Here is a 16,838-nt window from a genome sequence, read left to right on the forward strand (position 1 = left end):
CAACAACAACCACAACTGCCGCCCCAACAACAACCACAACTGCTCCAACAACTACCACAGCTGCTCCCACAACAACCACAGCTGCCCCAACAACAACAACAACTGCACCAACAACCACAGCTGCTCCAACAACAACTACAGCTGCCCCAACAACAACCACAGCTGCTCAATCTACAACCACAGCTGCCCCAACAACAACCACAACTGCCGCCCCAACAACAACCACAGCTGCTCCCACAACAACCACAGCTGCCCCAACAACAACCACAACTGTGGCATCAACCGCAGCTGCTGCAACAACAACCACAGCTGCTCCAACAACAACCACAACTGCCTCCCCCACAACAACCACAACTGTGGCATCAACCACAGCTGCTCCAACAACAACCACAACAGCTGCTCCAACAACAAGTTCAGCTTCCCCAACAACAACCACAACTGCCGCCCCAACAACAACCACAACTGCTCCAACAACTACCACAGCTGCTCCCACAACAACCACAGCTGCCCCAACAACAACAACAACTGCACCAACAACCACAGCTGCTCCAACAACAACTACAGCTGCCCCAACAACAACCACAGCTGCTCAATCTACAACCACAGCTGCCCCAACAACAACCACAACTGCCGCCCCAACAACAACCACAGCTGCTCCCACAACAACCACAGCTGCCCCAACAACAACCACAACTGTGGCATCAACCGCAGCTGCTGCAACAACAACCACAGCTGCTCCAACTACAACTACATCTTCCCCAACAACAACCACAACTGCCGCCCCAACAACAAGTTCAGCTTCCCCAACAACAACCACAACTGCCGCCCCAACAACAACCACAACTGCTCCAACAACTACCACAGCTGCTCCCACAACAACCACAGCTGCCCCAACAACAACAACAACTGCACCAACAACCACAGCTGCTCCAACAACAACTACAGCTGCCCCAACAACAACCACAGCTGCTCAATCTACAACCACAGCTGCCCCAACAACAACCACAACTGCCGCCCCAACAACAACCACAGCTGCTCCCACAACAACCACAGCTGCCCCAACAACAACCACAACTGTGGCATCAACCACAGCTGCTCCAACAACAACCACAACAGCTGCTCCAACAACAAGTTCAGCTTCCCCAACAACAACCACAACTGCCGCCCCAACAACAACCACAACTGCTCCAACAACTACCACAGCTGCTCCCACAACAACCACAGCTGCCCCAACAACAACAACAACTGCACCAACAACCACAGCTGCTCCAACAACAACTACAGCTGCCCCAACAACAACCACAGCTGCTCAATCTACAACCACAGCTGCCCCAACAACAACCACAACTGCCGCCCCAACAACAACCACAGCTGCTCCCACAACAACCACAGCTGCCCCAACAACAACCACAACTGTGGCATCAACCGCAGCTGCTGCAACAACAACCACAGCTGCTCCAACAACAACCACAACTGCCTCCCCCACAACAACCACAACTGTGGCATCAACCACAGCTGCTCCAACAACAACCACAACAGCTGCTCCAACAACAAGTTCAGCTTCCCCAACAACAACCACAACTGCCGCCCCAACAACAACCACAACTGCTCCAACAACTACCACAGCTGCTCCCACAACAACCACAGCTGCCCCAACAACAACAACAACTGCACCAACAACCACAGCTGCTCCAACAACAACTACAGCTGCCCCAACAACAACCACAGCTGCTCAATCTACAACCACAGCTGCCCCAACAACAACCACAACTGCCGCCCCAACAACAACCACAGCTGCTCCCACAACAACCACAGCTGCCCCAACAACAACCACAACTGTGGCATCAACCGCAGCTGCTGCAACAACAACCACAGCTGCTCCAACTACAACTACATCTTCCCCAACAACAACCACAACTGCCGCCCCAACAACATCCACAACTGCACCCACAACCACAGCTGCTCCAACAACAACCACAAGTGCTGCCCCAACAACAACCACAACTGCCGCCCCAACAACAACCACAACTGTGGCATCAACCGCAGCTGCTGCAACAACAACCACAGCTGCTCCCACAACAACCACAGCTGCTCCAACAACAACCACAACTGCTGCCCCAACAACAACCACAACTGCACCCACAACCACAGCTGCTCCAACAACAACCACAACTGCCTCCCCCACAACAACCACAACTGTGGCATCAACCACAGCTGCTCCAACAACAACCACAACAGCTGCTCCAACAACAACCACAGCTGCTCCAACAACAACCACAGCTGCTCCCACAATAACCACAGCTGCCCCAACAACAACCACAGCTGCCCCAACAACAACCACAACTGCACCCACAACCACAGCTGCTCCAACAACAACCACAACTGCCGCCTCAACAACAACCACAGCTGCTCCCACAACAACCACAACTGCTGCCCCAACAACAACCACAACTGCACCCACAACCACAGCTGCTCCAACAACAACCACAACTGCCTCCCCAACAACAACGACAACTGTGGCATCAACCACAGCTGCTGCAACAACAACCACAGCTGCTCCAACTACAACCACAGCTGCCCCAACAACAACCACAGCTGCCCCAACAACAACCACAACTGCACCCACAACCACAGCTGCTCCCACAACAACCACAACTGCTGCCCCAACAACAACCACAACTGCACCCACAACCACAGCTGCTCCAACAACAACCACAACAGCTGCTCCAACAACAACTACAGCTTCCCCAACAACAACCACAACTGCCGCGACAACAACCACAGCTGCCCCAACAACAACCACAACTGTGGCATCAACCGCAGCTGCTGCAACAACAACCACAGCTGCTCCAACTACAACCACAGCTGCCCCAACAACAACCACAGCTGCTCCAACTACAACCACAGCTGCCCCAACAACAACCACAGCTGCTCCAACTACAACCACAGCTGCCCCAACAACAACCACAACTGCCGCCCCAACAACAACCACAACTGCACCCACAACCACAGCTGCTCCAACAACAACCACAACTGCCGCCCCAACAACAACCACAACGGTGGCATCAACCGCAGCTGCTCCAACAACAACCACAGCTGCTCCAACAACAACTACATCTTCCCCAACAACAACCACAACTGCCGCCCCAACAACATCCACAACTGCACCCACAACCACAGCTGCTCCAACAACAACCACAAGTGCTGCCCCAACAACAACCACAACTGCCGCCCCAACAACAACCACAACTGTGGCATCAACCACAGCTGCTCCAACAACAACCACAGCTGCTCCAACAACAACTACATCTTCCCCAACAACAACCACAACTGCCGCCCCAACAACAACCACAGCTGCTCCGACAACAACCACAACTGCTGCCCCAACAACAACCACAACTGCACCCACAACCACAGCTGCTCCAACAACAACCACAACTGCCGCCCCAACAACAACCACAACTGCCGCCCCAACAACAACCACAACTGTGGCATCAACCACAGCTGCTCCAACAACAACCACAACTGCACCCACAACCGCAGCTCCTCCAACAACAACCACAGCTGCTCCCACAACAACCACAGCTGCCCCAACAACAACCACTTCTGCGCCAACAACAACCACAACTGCACCCACAACCGCAGCTGCTCCAACAACAACCACAACTGCCGCCTCAACAACAACCACAGCTGCTCCCACAACAACCACAACTGCTGCCCCAACAACAACCACAACTGCACCCACAACCACAGCTGCTCCAACAACAACCACAACTGCCTCCCCAACAACAACGACAACTGTGGCATCAACCACAACTGCTGCAATAACCACAGCTGCTCCGACAACAACCACAGCTGCCCCAACAACAACCACAGCTGCCCCAACAACAACCACAACTGCACCCACAACCACAGCTGCTCCCACAACAACCACAACAGCTGCTCCAACAACAACCACAACTGCACCCACAACCACAGCTGCTCCAACAACAACCACAACAGCTGCTCCAACAACAACTACAGCTTCCCCAACAACAACTACAACTGCCGCGACAACAACCACAGCTGCCCCAACAACAACCACAACTGCTGCCCCAACAACAACCACAACTGCACCCACAACCACAGCTGCTCCAACAACAACCACAACTGCCGCCCCAACAACAACCACAACTGTGGCATCAACCACAGCTGCTCCAACAACAACCACAACAGCTGCTCCAACAACAACTACAACTTCCCCAACAACAACCACAACTGTCGCCCCAACAACAACCACAACTGCTCCAACAACTACCACAGCTGCTCCCACAACAAAAACAGCTGCCCCAACAACAACCACAACTGCCGCCTCAACAACAACCACAACTGTGGCATCAACCGCAGCTGCTCCAACAACAACCACAGCTGCTCCCACAACAACCACAGCTGCCCCAACAACAACCACAACTGCCGCCCCAACAACAACCACAACTGCATCCACAACCACAGCTGCTCCAACAACAACCACAACTGCCGCCGCAACAACAACCACAACGGTGGCATCAACCACAGCTGCTCCAACAACAACCACAGCTGCTCCAACAACAACTACATCTTCCCCAACAACAACCACAACTGCCGCCCCAACAACAACCACAGCTGCTCCCACAACAACCACAGCTGCCCCAACAACAACCACAACTGTGGCATCAACCGCAGCTGCTGCAACAACAACCACAGCTGCTCCAACTACAACCACAGCTGCCCCAACAACAACCACAACTGCCGCCCCAACAACAACCACAACTGCATCCACAACCACAGCTGCTCCAACAACAACCACAACTGCCGCCCCAACAACAACCACAACGGTGGCATCAACCACAGCTGCTCCAACAACAACCACAGCTGCTCCCCCAACTACAACCACAGCTGCCCCAACAACATCCACAGCTGCTCCAACTACAACCACAGCTGCTCCAACAACAACCACAACTGCCTCCCCCACAACAACCACAACTGTGGCATCAACCACAGCTGCTCCAACAACAACCACAACAGCTGCTCCAACAACAAGTTCAGCTTCCCCAACAACAACCACAACTGCCGCCCCAACAACAACCACAACTGCTCCAACAACTACCACAGCTGCTCCCACAACAACCACAGCTGCCCCAACAACAACAACAACTGCACCAACAACCACAGCTGCTCCAACAACAACTACAGCTGCCCCAACAACAACCACAGCTGCTCAATCTACAACCACAGCTGCCCCAACAACAACCACAACTGCCGCCCCAACAACAACCACAGCTGCTCCCACAACAACCACAGCTGCCCCAACAACAACCACAACTGTGGCATCAACCGCAGCTGCTGCAACAACAACCACAGCTGCTCCAACTACAACCACAGCTGCCCCAACAACAACCACAACTGCCGCCCCAACAACAACCACAACTGCATCCACAACCACAGCTGCTCCAACAACAACCACAACTGCCGCCCCAACAACAACCACAACGGTGGCATCAACCACAGCTGCTCCAACAACAACCACAGCTGCTCCAACAACAACTACATCTTCCCCAACAACAACCACAACTGCCGCCCCAACAACAACCACAGCTGCTCCCACAACAACCACAGCTGCCCCAACAACAACCACAACTGCCGCGACAACCACAGCTGCCCCAACAACAACCACAACTGCCGCCCCAACAACAACCACAACTGCTCCAACAACTACCACAGCTGCTCCAACTACAACCACAGCTGCCCGAACAACAACCACAACTGCGGCATCAACCGCAGCTGCTGCAACAACAACCACAGCTGCTCCAACTACAACCACAGCTGGCCCAACAACAACCACAGCTGCTCCAACTACAGCCACAGCTGCCCCAAGAACAACCACAACTGCCACCCCAACAACAACCACAACTGCCGCGACAACCACAGCTGCTCCAACAACAACCACAGCCGCCGCCCCAACAACAACCACAATTGTGACATCAACCGCAGCTGCTCCAACAACAACCACAGCTTCCCCAACAACAACCAAAACTGCCGCTCCAACAACAACCACAACTGCTCCAACAACTACGACAGCTGCTCCCACAACAACCACAGCTGCCCAAACAACAACCACAGCTGCTCCCACAACAACCACAGCTGCCCAAACAAAAAACACAGCTGCTCCCACAACAACCACAGCTGCTCCAACAACAACTACAGCTGCCCCAACAACAACCACAGTTGTTCCAACTACAACCACAGCTGCCCCAACAACAACCACAACTGGTCCAATAACAACCACAGCTGCCCTAACAACGACCACAAACGCGGCCACAACTACAGCTGGCCCAATAACAACCTCAGCGGCAGCCACAACCACAACTGCTCCAACAACTACTATAGCTGCTCCCACAAAAACCACAGCTTCCCCAATAACAACAACAACCTTTATAACCCAAACCTCACCCAGAACTCCCCTAACAACAACAACCCCTCCAACAACCTCAGCTCCAACAGTAACAACCACAACTCCTGCAACATCCACAACTAAAGATACAGCCACAACTTACACAACCAAAACCACAACAACCCCAACAATAATCACAACCACAACTACTCCAGCAACAACAACCGTAACTACAGCAACATCAACCCCAACTAAAGCATCAACCACAACTGCCACAACAAAAACCACCTCCTCTGCTATTGTTAACAACTTCAGCTTTCTGTCCCTAGTTCTGGCTGTAATACCACATGTTCTTTGCTCATATTTTTAATATTTTTGTCTTAAGTTCACATCCTTTAAATGAAGTCACAAACTAAAATATATGTGGAAATGTAAAATAATTAAGTATGTAAATTTTAATTTGTCTTCAGCGTGGGTTCATGACTTTTGGTTTGACAGAGAAAAGTTAATTTAAACATTTTTAGTTTTTTCCTTCTCGAGATGATGTTTGTGTATGTATCATCCAGACATGTGTGATTTGATAACTGATAAAAATATTGTAATGTCTGCTATCTCAACACTGATCTTATCATGGCACTTTTCAAAAATACCATAAATAAAGTCTTTTTGCATTGATTAATAAGTGACCCCTGACTTTTTAAGGATGAGAATAATTTCTCATAATAATAGTTTCTCTACAGTAGTCAGTGTTAATACTGACTTATTCAGCTTTTTTTATTTTGCTGCAACTCACAATAGTTCTGTCATCACATTTTGTAAATTAAAGACCCTGCAGTATTTGGAAGACAAAACAAGTAAACACAAACTGTGGGAGAATATTGAGTGACATCCTGCAGTTGTATATAAACACACACAGAGAGAGTATATACGCATAAAAATTATGATATATTAAAGCAAAAGTCTGAGTGATTCTGATAATCCAGACTATATGACTGTGGTTTTATGGGGTCTGATATCTCCTTGTAATGTAAACAAACAACTTCAATATCAAATTTGATTATTAAACTTGACAATGGTAATCTAACACAGCTAACATTTGACACTCACATACAGCTGCTTTTACAACCACAGAGGTGCAGAAGAATGTGATGTAAGCAGAAACTTTGTGTTGAGCCCTTCTGAACACATAAGACTTTCTTCTCAGTATCTTGTGTTTGTTTCACTCACACAAACAATTTGTCTCTTTCATTCTTTGTGTTTGCACAAGTTTTAAAACACTGTCCCTCAGCCCAAAACAGTGTTTCACACATTACATTACACACTGAGAATAAGGGCTCAGTGGAAGGCGTCTCACTCCCACCGCGTCACATATGGACATTTGGTCGAGACCTGTTGTCATCACACTTTAATGCAACAGGTAACTGACACAGCTTTTCCCCTTAAATAAAGAACTCAAAGAAGACCAATATGAATCTTGCTGCAGGTACGAGAATTCTAATTAGAGGACTGAACCTGTTCACAGTCACAGCGGTAAAATGTAGCAGGTCACTTCTGAAAAATGTCACAGAGCATGTGTGAAACAGCACTGCAACAGTCAGTGTTGTTGGCTGTTTCAGGAGGACAAAAGCAGAGAGACACTTGCATTCAAGCTGTGTCTGCACACACATTTAACCAGGACGATATCTACCATTACTCCACCTGCACATATTTATCTGGATGCTGATGTTATCACATGTCGCTGGCTTATAAAACATCACACTTTCTTTCACTGTAGTGGACAGCTTACAATTAACGGAATCATAATTGTCCAGTTTTATTAATGTTCTCTGAATGGAGTTAGAAAGTTAGGGAGGTGTTGGAGTAGCATCAGGGAACTGAGTGTAATGGAATTTCTTTCATTTGATGTATTAGTCACATGTTTTAGTAATATCACTTTTCTATCACTTAATTGTACACATGTGGGATACCATTAAGTTTCAACTTTATTGCATGCACAAAGTTGCGCGTCTTGGAGACAGTTGGAGACACCCAGTTTTTACATGTCTCAGGAAGAGGCAGGGGGCAATCTTTAGATGACACAGCAAGAGGAGATAAAGGTTGTAAAACTCTGTCTCTCTCTGGGGACCTGTATTTAAACCAGAGCTATGCTGTTCATCAGTAGAGACCCTGCTATCAGTCCCGTGATGGTGGCTCTCTCTCAAGCGTGCTTGTGTTTATTAAAATGTGTTAGCCTACTGCTCATCATTGTCTGTTGATGTTGTTGTTTAAATTTTCACAACACAAGCAGGTATGTTCGAGGTTAGAGTGCCTCTGGCACAGTCTGGGTTTGTTCCATTGTCCCCACCCAACTAGAGGTGACAGGGAGGGGTCCAGATGAAGCGCACAACCCAGGGTGGTTTGTCTAAATGCAGGTGCAGTGGTTTCATTCAGGAAGTTTAATTTATTGAAGGTGTCTCTGACTGCTGGAAAATGATAGATGGAATAGATGGAAATAGATGGAAAATGAAATCAGACATTTCAGCCTGTGATGTGTTGAATGAGGCTGCATGAGGGTGTTTAGCACAGCTGGACTCTTTTAAAGACTTCAAGCATTTAGCTTACATCATTTATGTGTTTTTGTACCACTGTCCATTTAAGCATTAGTTACTATTAATATCTGGCTCTCTTCCACAGCATGTCTTTTATCCTGTCTTCCTTCTCTCACCCCCAACATATTTTTTCTCTTTGGCTTTCTATACTGCATGAGAGTTACCAATTTTTTAATTCGAATTATCTTATCTGTTTGATGATGTTAATGTCATTGTTTAACTATTACATTGTACAGCACTTTGGTCAACTCTTTGTTGTTTTAAATGTGCTTTATAAATAAATGAAATAAATGAAAACCAGTCAGTTTTTCTCTGTATGTATTACTTTAGGGTCTACCTTACAATATAAAGTGCCTTGAGGTGACTGTTGTTTTAATTTGATGCTGTATAAAAAAAACTGATTTGAATTGAAACTGGATTCAAAGAAGGGCAGAAAACAGAAAAATAGAATATTTTTCTCAGCGATTAGAAAAAGTTTACCTCAAAGACATTTTGATCAACACATTTTGTATGGAAGAGTCTGAAGACTGGCATGATGGGAATGTAAAATTTGCTTTTACTTGATCCTTTTACTCTTCAATTCCTGTAAATCTACCAAAATATTTAAAGAAGTTGCAGCTCCTGAATTTTAAATGACCCAGTTTTATTAAACCTTGAATTTCCTTCATCTGCCCTTATGAAAAATTACTTGGATACACTTAGAGAAAAGAAAAACTTATCTTTTGCTGATTAAGTTAATTTATTGCAAACATTTACAATGGCATTTGTTTTCATGCAGAGTAACTGAGAGTATGACTTGGCTAATATACTGTATTGTAAATGTGATGTGTTATTATAGAGAGAAACTCCCAAACTAGCAGGTGTGTCATTTCTTCTGTTGTGCTCTCCTTTGTTAAGTGTCAGTCACTGTGATCAAATGTTTGGCCTTTATTCAACAGTCAGCTTTGCTGTCTGGAACCAGCCTGGGTTGATTTCATTATGAAGCCATCAGATAGGATGGTTTCATAAAGAAGGACTGTGCAACCACAATTTGGTCAAATATATAAAAATGAAGCTTTTTTGAGTAAATAGATGTGATTTAGAAGTGACTGTAACAGCGTCACCTGTCCTCAGTCACATCCAGAGCCTGTCGTTGGCTCTGGATGTGCAGTGCATCGTTCTGTATCATTGTTGCGCTGGTCTTCACATTCTGTGCTCCAGATAGCTCACTGATCTCACACAAACCTTCAAAATTGTGTGGCACTTTTTTTCATTTTAGATTAGGCTTTTGTGATTGTTGTTCACAACCAGTTATCAATGCATAAAGAAGCAAATAAAGAGTGTGCAATTTTGTAAAGTTTTAATGGTTGTTATTTTTTGATGTTGTTAATTAGGGAATCTACAGATATTTGATTTATTTCAAATTAATTTTATTATGAAATACTGTTTCCTGTTACATTGTCACGTTGTGCTTAGTTAACCACGAAATGAGGAATGCAATTCTATAAACTCTGACCACATTCAAAAGGAACTTTTACAACATAACATCAGAATGTAACTTATTCAAGACTGCCTAACCCCATACATCCCACAACAAATGATATCTGTCAGAGTTAACCACGACTCTCTTTGACATTCAAACACAGCCAGGTGTCTCTGTGGCTACAGTACCTAAGGGCATGATGGGAAAACTTAACTGTCATCTGACCTAGCTAATTAGGTCAGATGTCATGTTGATTCAGTTTCTACAGAATGGAATTTATTCAAGCTTTTTATTTTCCATGTATTTGTGGCAATGCTTTGCTTGCCAATGGGTTTTAGCATGTCTCAATGTCTCACACCTTATTCATGGCATTGAACAGATGGGTGATTTTATCTCAGGAAGTTGGGGCGTAGCAGACAATTCTAAAGGTAGTAGAGTCTTTTGTTTTCAGCGACTGTAAGAGGTAGCAAGGGCAAGTGTGAACTCTTTCTTTTGGGGGAATAACAAAGATGTGAAACAGCTGTTTACTGCCTTTTGTTTCTGTAGAAGGAATTTAAATGCAGGGCTGTGCTGGGTTCAGGAGAGACTCTGCCAGTTGTTTGCCCCGCGCAATGGCTTCTCCCACCAAGCCTGGGTTTTTGTTCTTTTTTTTGATTAAAGGATGTTAGCTATGCTCACCATTTGTCTGCAGGCTTTATTAAATGGAAACTTCCACAACAAGAGTTTTAAAGTCCATTTGAGTTGATTTTAAAATACTCCCCTCACCTCTGAAAGAACAGCAGAGGAGTGAGCTTCATTTATAAAATGAAACTCTTCTCAGCTCGCTACTAGTACCAATGGAATCACTGCAATCTGATGTATTTATTTAAAAATTCAACCAAATTGTGGTCAAACAGATGTAATCTGTGTTCATAAACTGTAGTCAGCATGCCTCCAGGACAGTTCCACCCTTTTTTCTTCTCATAAAAATGTTTCATGTTTGAGGTGACTCAATTTATTAATTCAAAGTGCAATTATGGTTTTGGTTACATTCCAGCATCCATTTAGTGTGCATAGATGGTTTCATTAAAAGGTGTTCCAGTATGTTGGGTGTGTTTTTACTGTCACGCAGACCGCACAAGCCTTTGATACCAACATGACATCCAGACCTGAAAAGTAAAATCTCATTATCAAGAATTCATTTAAAAAATGTATATATTTAATTGAATAAATCCATTCAGTCAGCGATTTATTGGTAATAGCATATTAACACTGGTCTGGGCCTTTCTTTGCTCCTATTTCTTCCATTCTCCTGATCTAAAATGATCCAAAGATGTTCTTTTGGATTTAGATTGGTCCAAGATTCTGACTAAGCACCTCAGTTGCATGAGACATATCACTGCATTACATGCATTACATGCTATGTAATGCATGTAATGTAATGCATGTAATGGGGTGGTATTTCAGGTGATATCAGCCACCAGGGGATTAACAGTCCATTTTGAGAGACCCACAGGGTTGGTGTTAGAAGGTTCAAGAGGTGGTCTAATGAGGGTGCTTTGTTGCAAGGAGCTGCAGGTGCAAGTTGTTGGCGCCTGGTAATCCCAGAAACCAGCGAGAGTTATAACTTGGCACTGGGAAAGATGAAAGAATGACGTGAGAGCTTACTTTGAGAATAGTGAACAGAGGGTCCAGAAGGGGAGGTTGCCAGGTGAGTTGCCAAGATTTCCATTATTCCATTCCAGGACTGAATGGAGATGTGTTTTGGTGGCAAGGAAGGCAGGTAAATGAATTGTCCAATCCGTTTCAGATCTCATTTCAGAGCCAAACAGCACACCGACACAGACCATAATCATGACAGACGGTATCGTACTGGGCTTGGTTGGCCATTGGGGCTCCAGAAGAATCTGACAGGTACCAGCAGGCCAGGAGGAGTACAGCTCTGGTGGTGGCTGATGCAAAAACTCAGGCGTGGGAGGAGTTTGGTGAAACCATGGAACAAAGACGTCCCGTAGGCCTCAAAGCAGTTCTGGCAAACTGGCAGACAAATCAGTATTCTACACACAGTGTTTAACTGAAGGTGACTGAAGAAGGAACAGTTGGGCTTCTCTTCTCAGATTGCTGCCACTGCAACCACAATCCAGGTAAGCGTCAGAAAATGAATGTATGGATGCAAAGATAGATATAGTTATGGCTGGATCAGGTGACCCTGAATCCTCACTTAGTTACCCTGCAATATGTCTAATCTACTGGGAGATTCCATGGTGTATTGTGTGTTTCTTCTTCACTCCAGATGTGTTCATAAACCTCTCTGCAGTAATCTCTGGCTCTCTTCCACAGTGTGCCTTTGTCCTGTCTTCCTCCCCTCCCCTCCAACTGGTCACAAAAGATGCGCCCCCCCGAGCCTGGTTCTGCCAGAGGTTTCTTCCTGTTAAAAGGGAGTTTTTCCTTTCCACTGTTGTCAGTGGCTTCCTCAGAGGACTGCAGATGAAAATTAGATTAAAAACAGCGTTTTCTACAGTGTTACGGAATAAATATATATTCTTAGTGCTTATTTTCTGTTTATATTGTTTTATAGAGGCCAGTGTAGAAAAACACCACTTTGAGTTATAATGTGTGCTAAAGGAGTACTGTGTAAGACAGGAAACTGCAGAAGACGCTTTGTGCCCACCTGCAGAGTACAGGAAGTGAAACTAGGCAGAGTGCACTGCAGAGTTGTTTTGAACGAAACTATGTGTGACTGTGTGTGACGTATAACAGAACTATATCATACGCATTTGGCTTGTAATGCTTTAGACCTGTTGATGCTTGCTAGCATCTGCAGCTCTCCTTTTCCGGAAACGTAGAATAAAGATGATTTTTGAGCTTTGACCACACTGAGTCGGGTTTTTTCTTAGTCAGTAAAAGAATACAAAAGAACCGGATTTGATAACAGACAGCAAGAGCAAGCACTCAAACACCCCTTCCCTATTAGTAGAAAAATGTACCATGCTCCAAAGTGTGGAGGCCTATCTCCCCTCACCACACTCCCTGCCGGTAACTGATGCCCTCAGGGGTTGGTGCATTGGTGGTTCTTGGTGTCCGGGGCTGGGCGCTCAGGTATGCACCAGCTCACTCCCGGTGGCTACTTGGCGGGGCCTGGTGCCTGTCGCTCGGTCAGACCTCTTCCGGGGCAAAGGGGGCCCTCGGGCCTCCGGCCTCGGGGCCTGCGACTCGGTTCACTCTGGCACAGCTGGCTGCCGGCAGAGCCGGCGGGCACGCCGGTGCAGCCCCCTCTGGCTTCTGCTCCGTGGCTACTGGGTGACCCCTCGTCTGGGTGCACACGGGTGTTCACTGTTCGTAGACATAAACTACACCTTTCTTAGCTGCTACTTCAAAGCACATTGTGCGCTGTCGGTCCTGCGTGCTGCACAACAACATTCAATATTTAGTATTTACTGCTGTTTACACTTAGCTAGATTAACATGATGGTGTTGTGTTTAGTATGTTGCTTTGTTTTTTCTTGCTTGTTTTCTCTTCTTTTTCTCTCAACAGGTGATCCAGGAGATTTTTTTTCTCTCTTTGTCTTTGTAAGTGCCCTTTCTCACTGTCCCTTTTCCCTTCTGTTTTTCTTTTCCTTCCTCTCTTTCTTTCTCCCTTTTCTATCCCCCAGTCATGTCTGTCCCATCTGTAACAACTGAAAATAAAATAAATAATAACAACAAAGTTTGATCAAATGGACCAATACGGCAATGCCATGATGATCCATTTGGCAAAATAAATCCATTTGGTATCCTTGTTGGTCTTCAGACAACAATTCTGACGGCTAAAGAACCAAATGGGACAGACAAAAAAAAAAAAAGAAAAAGAAAAATGTACCATGTCGATTAATCAAAAAAAATGATATGGCAACATGTGGCATTTGGTTGTTTAGGAAGAGGGGGAAGTTTTTAGGCGAGCGAGAACAAGTGAGCAGAAGAAAGACAGAGAGCAAGTTTTGATACGTTAGAGATTTGTGACGTTTAGTGTATTTGGAGGCTATAGTTAGCCTGTAGTGTAGTCGTTGTTTTGTTTTGTGTGTCAGGTCTACTAGTGAATGTTAAAGTTGCTCCAAAACAGGCCACCAAAGGCAGTTTGCAATGTAAACGCTGTCTCCAGGTGGAAAACAGGAGTGATGCACCTCATGTTGTCACACCCGCAGGATTTATCCCTGTGGTGTGCTCCTCTGTCTTATAGTGGTCAGAAACTGTTTTAAGTGCCTTCTTATTTGATGCAGAACACCTGATTGTTCTGTAAATAGTTATAAATGGTTATATAAAAAACGTCTGAGGCCTTGGCTGCATTTTTAGGTAAATGGTACCATTTTACTTTGTTGTTTGCAAAACATGTGCATAACTTTTAGAAATGCATAATTTCTTTTTGTATTTCAAGTTATGAAAATGATTTGTTAAACATTTTTATGATTTTTACAGTAAAAAATATAACTTTTTCTACTCTGAATTAAAATTTTTTTTGTCTGAACTTAGATCAATTGTCATAATAAAGTATGTCAAAATGAAAAAGTAACTCCAATATCAGATATTTGAGGTTGTGCTGAAAAGAATGATACCAAACTAGGCGAAGTAAATATTTTTAAAGGTGAAATGTAGAGGTAAAACTAAAAGTAGTCAGAAACAGCCAGTTATACCCTGGACCCCAGAGGGTTAAGCAATCTTTTACACCAGCTTGTTAGTCTGTCAAAGACCCAGACAGAGTTTTAATTCATCTGAAAGCCTGATGCTTAGCTTTTAGGGCTGGGTATCATCACTGATTTCTAGAATCGATTCGATTCTGATTCACAAGGTCCTGAATCGATTCGATTCAATTCAATTTGATTTGAATTGGGGAAATGTTGCCTCAGACTGTCTGAAATATTATAATTCTAATCACATATGAGTACATTTCCATATTTTCATATCTATAAAAAGAAAGCTGACATTTGCGAGACTTTATCAAAGGAGTAAGCATCACAGCAGATGCCTTTGTGTCAAAGTAGCTGAGGATAAAACAGAAAAACATGAAGGTGACATTCCTGGCCTGGGATTTATAAAAATATTCTGCAGTAGATCAAAAACGAAAGAAAACCATTAATCAACACATGAACATTACCTGATGCTGCTGAAGTGAAGCAGAGCAAAGTTGCAGAGGTTTTATTAGAGACACAGCTGAGCGTTTTTGCAATTTTGCATAATTTTAAAAAGTTTAAATTTGTTCAGTATTGAACAGCAGAAATGAGGCTTTGTTTTCAGAAGTAAAAGGAAACAAACAGCGGCCGACAGCGCTGTAAACAACGGTAGACTTGTGCACAATAAGCAAGCGAATAATGCAGAAAACAGATTTTTGGACGGGAAACTGTTCTTGAAGTAGAGAGAGAGAGAGAGAGAGCTGTGCATGAAGTGTGATTTTATCGTGGTGGAAGCAAAACAGCAAAAGTCAGAGTGAATTCATGACGATGTTTATGTGAAGTTTGGATCTTCTTTTGCTGCTGGTTCGGTCAATATTGTTTGGAGAGAGATCAAACTAACAGCTTTAGAATCAGCGCAAAAAGGGCGTGAACACAAAGCGCGGAGCCGCCGAAACATCAGAATCAGCGAGCTGTCGGCTTTCAGCCCCGACCGTGTCCGTGCCGTCAGGTGAGAAAGGCGACTTCTCACTGATTCTGATCCGTGTTTACGTCTTTGTGCAGAATCCGTGTTCCTGCTCTCATTTACTGTTTTAGCTGTTTGGTGGTTGTTGAAATTTTGTGAGGTTTAACCTGAGATTCTGGCATTTCGGGCAAAATTAATTTATATTAAAAAATCGATTCAGGGTTTTAATATTATCCAAGCCAGAATCGATTTTAATCGATAAATCGATCATCAAAACCCACACCTATTAGCTTTGTCCACCCCAGTAGGAAAAGACTTTTGTTTGTTATCATCTATCGTCCACCTGGGCCTTACACAGAGTTTCTGTCTGATTTCTCAGACTTTTTATCTGATTTAGATAAAATGATTATTGTGGGTGATTTTCACTTTGATGTAATGCTAATTGACTCAATTGGCTTCTCTCAAAATGTAAAAGAACTTGTTTTAACATATATAATGAATGTGCTGTGGAAATTTAGCCCTAAATCCAGCCCATCTGCCATAATTCAACACTGGGTTGTTGTGTTTGGATGGTTGCCTCGGGGTGGAGCCTGGGTTCCTGCTTCTCAACGAGTCCACCTGGGGTTCAGTGAGCAACAAATCACCCTGTAATGAAATAAAACTATGTTAAATAAAGGTCCATTAGATTGATTGTCTTGTCATAACGTCTTATAATAACTGTCTATTTTGGATTTGAAAACACATAGATGAGGTTAATAATGACACCATATTCTGTACCATAAAACAAAGTGCAA

Source organism: Pelmatolapia mariae, linkage group LG3_W, assembly GCF_036321145.2.
Source record: "Pelmatolapia mariae isolate MD_Pm_ZW linkage group LG3_W, Pm_UMD_F_2, whole genome shotgun sequence".
Lineage (NCBI taxonomy): Eukaryota > Metazoa > Chordata > Actinopteri > Cichliformes > Cichlidae > Pelmatolapia > Pelmatolapia mariae.